Below are 3418 nucleotides of genomic sequence, written 5' to 3'. Positions count from 1 at the left end.
GGGCTTCGGCCCGCAACCTTTGGTGACTCTGGATAACTTTGCGGATCGCACGGTCTCGCACCGGCGACGGATCATTCAAGTGTCTGCCCTATCAACTTTCGTCGGTACGGTACTGGCCTACCGAGGTTCTTACGGGTAACGGAGAATCAGGGTTCGATTCCGGAGAGGGAGCCTGAGAAACGGCTACCACATCCAAGGAAGGCAGCAGGCGCGCAAATTACCCATTCCCGACGCGGGGAGGTAGTGACGAAAAATAACAATACAGGACTCTAAACGAGGCCCTGTAATTGGAATGAGTACACTTTAAAACCTTTAACGAGTATCCATTGGAGGGCAAGTCTGGTGCCAGCAGCCGCGGTAATTCCAGCTCCAAAAGTGTATATTTAAGTTGTTGCGGTTAAAAAGCTCGTAGTTGGATTTTGGGCGCAGGCGGCCGGTCCGTCGCAAGGCGTGTACTGGCCGTCCTGGCCTCACCTCCGGTTCTCCGCCGGTGCCCTTGACTGAGTGTCGGCGGCGGCCGGAACGTTTACTTTGAAAAAATTAGAGTGTTCAAAGCAGGCGATTCGCCTGAATAATGGTGCATGGAATAATGGAATAGGACCTCGGTTCTATTTTGTTGGTTTTCGGAGCGCGAGGTAATGATTAAGAGGGACAGACGGGGGCATTCGTACTGTGCCGTTAGAGGTGAAATTCTTGGATCGGCGCAAGACGAACGACTGCGAAAGCATTTGCCAAGAATGTTTTCTTTAATCAAGAGCGAAAGTCAGAGGTTCGAAGACGATCAGATACCGTCCTAGTTCTGACTATAAACGATGCCAACTAGCGATCGGGGGGCGTTAGTTTTACGACCTCTCCGGCAGCTTGCGGGAAACCAAAGTCTTTGGGTTCCGGGGGAAGTATGGTTGCAAAGCTGAAACTTAAAGGAATTGACGGAAGGGCACCACCAGGAGTGGAGCCTGCGGCTTAATTTGACTCAACACGGGAAATCTCACCCGGCCCGGACACAGTGAGGATTGACAGATTGAGAGCTCTTTCTTGATTCTGTGGGTGGTGGTGCATGGCCGTTCTTAGTTGGTGGAGCGATTTGTCTGGTTAATTCCGATAACGAACGAGACTCTGGCTTGCTAACTAGTTACGCGACCCAATCGGTCGGCGTCTAACTTCTTAGAGGGACTAGTGGCGTTTAGCCACACGAGATTGAGCAATAACAGGTCTGTGATGCCCTTAGATGTTCGGGGCCGCACGCGCGCTACACTGACCGGATCAGCATGTGCTCGCCTTGGCCGACAGGTCTGGGTAACCCGCTGAACCCCGGTCGTGCTAGGGATAGGGAATTGCAATTATTTCCCTTGAACGAGGAATTCCCAGTAAGCGCGAGTCATTAGCTCGCGTTGATTACGTCCCTGCCCTTTGTACACACCGCCCGTCGCTACTACCGATTGAATGGTTTAGTGAGGTCCTCCGATTGGACCTGGCGCGGCCGGCAACGGTCGAGCCGGCGTCCGAGAAGACGATCTAACTTGATCATTTAGAGGAAGTAAAAGTCGTAACAAGGTTTCCGTAGGTGAACCTGCGGAAGGATCATTAACGGTCTCGCAAACGCTTCGGCGAACGCGAAACTCGGACAAGCGAGAGAAAAAGTCTTTGCTACCCGGCGCCCGACCCGCGAGGAGCGGCGCGCCGGCCGGCGATTCGGTCACCCGGTAATGTTTGCGCGTCGAGTGCCGCGGTGCCGCGCGCTCCGGCTTCAAGCGTCGGCCTGGCCGACCGCTCGGCGCGGTCTATTTTGTCACCCTATAGTGCGAGGCACTGTGCGAGCGAAACAATCGTGGATGGCTCTTGGCGGTGGATCACTCGGCTCGTGAGTCGATGAAGGACGCAGCTAGCTGCGTGAATTAGTGTGAATTGCAGGACACATTGAGCATCGACGTTCTGAACGCAAATTGCGGCCTCGGGTCAATCCCGGGGCCGCGCCCGCCTCAGGGTCGCGTTGCAAACGTTCCGCGCGGGGATTTCTCCGCGCGGCTGCTGCGGCGTCGGACGCGCGAGCGCCCGTCCCGCTCAAGACAGCACGGCACGATGCGCGACGATCGCGACCAGAATCCCGCGCGGCGGCGGCGAGTCGACCTCGAAGAGGCCAACGGCTGGCGGCTCAAGGGCGGGAATCGAGGTGCGCGGCGGCGCGCGGCGCCGACGGCGAGCGCGGAACGGGAAGAATAGTCCCGGTCCTTACTTTCGGCCTGAGGTCGGACGAGGCTACCCGCTGAATTTAAGCATATTACTAAGCGGAGGAAAAGAAACTAACGAGGATTCCCTCAGTAACGGCGAGTGAAGCGGGATGTGCCCATCGCCGAATCCGCGCGCTTTTGGAGTGCGCGGAATTGTGGCGTACGGAATTCGTCACGGCGCGCTTCGCCGGTCGCCCGCGTCCTTCTGATCGAGGCCTTTTCCCAGAGCGGGTGTCAGGCCCATGGCGGCGACAGGCGGGCGCGCTACGGCGTCTTCCCAGAGTCGGGTTGTTTGGGAATGCAGCCCAAAGCGGGTGGTAAACTCCATCTAAGGCTAAATACGGTCACGAGACCGATAGCGAACAAGTACCGTGAGGGAAAGTTGAAAAGCACTTTGAAGAGAGAGTTAAAGAGTACGTGAAACCGTCGAGAGGCAAACGGGAGGGCCTGTCGGGTCGCCCGGTCGCTTTCAGCCGGCCCCCTGTCGGCGACGTTGTCGTGCGGACCCTCACGGGCCGCCGGCGGCGCCGCCCGATCGGGGACCAGCGCACTAGCGCCGGGCGAAGGCCGCGACCGTCTGGACGGCGGCGAGAAGGCCGCGCGCAAGGTAACCCGGCCTCGGTCGGGTACTATAGGCGCGCGTGTCCGTCGGCCCGCCGTTCGGGCGAGGAGAGATCGCCGCGTCTGCCCTTCGGGGCCGAGCGCCCGGTGCCGGCTGGGGCGTCGTGGGTCGGGGACTGTTCTCAGTGCCCAGCCTCTTCGTCTCGGTCGCGCTTCCGGTGTCGTTTCGCGAGGCGCACGGGGTCCGCGGCTGAAGTCAGCCACCTTCCCGACCCGTCTTGAAACACGGACCAAGGAGTCTAACGTGAGCGCGAGCCACGGGGCAGTACGAAACCCATGGGCGCAGTGAAAGTGAATGTCGGCGCGGTCCGGCGGAGGTGAGACGTCGTCGTTCGCGGCGGCCGCATCACCGGCCGATCTCGTCCGCTTTGCCGGAGAGGTCGAGCGAGAGCGTTCGCGTTGGGACCCGAAAGATGGTGAACTATGCCTGAAGAGGTTGAAGCCAGAGGAAACTCTGGTGGAGGACCGTAGCGATTCTGACGTGCAAATCGATCGTCAAATTTGGGTATAGGGGCGAAAGACTAATCGAACCGTCTAGTAGCTGGTTCCCTCCGAAGTTTCCCTCAGGA

At 58.8% G+C, this 3418-nt stretch overlaps 1 non-coding gene and 2 pseudogenes across 1 annotated transcript; all 3 read left to right on the top strand.

The window, feature by feature from the left end:
• Positions 1 to 890: 890 nt before the first annotated feature.
• Positions 891 to 1579, top strand: LOC146143526 (small subunit ribosomal RNA; annotated as a pseudogene; the record flags this gene model as incomplete).
• Positions 1580 to 1834: 255 nt separating this feature from the next.
• Positions 1835 to 1988, top strand: LOC146143525 (5.8S ribosomal RNA). The gene has a single exon (XR_014501162.1). It is a non-coding gene; the product is annotated as a 5.8S ribosomal RNA (ribosomal RNA).
• Positions 1989 to 2236: 248 nt separating this feature from the next.
• LOC146143524 (large subunit ribosomal RNA) overlaps positions 2237 to 3418 on the top strand; it is a 3679-nt pseudogene continuing 2497 nt past the window's right edge.

This window comes from Ascidiella aspersa, chromosome 5 (assembly GCF_963924565.1).
Source record: "Ascidiella aspersa chromosome 5, kaAscAspe10.2, whole genome shotgun sequence".
Classification (NCBI taxonomy): domain Eukaryota; kingdom Metazoa; phylum Chordata; class Ascidiacea; order Phlebobranchia; family Ascidiidae; genus Ascidiella; species Ascidiella aspersa.
The sequence above is the reverse complement of the archived record's forward strand: the minus strand, read 5'-3'. Positions and strand labels throughout refer to the sequence as shown.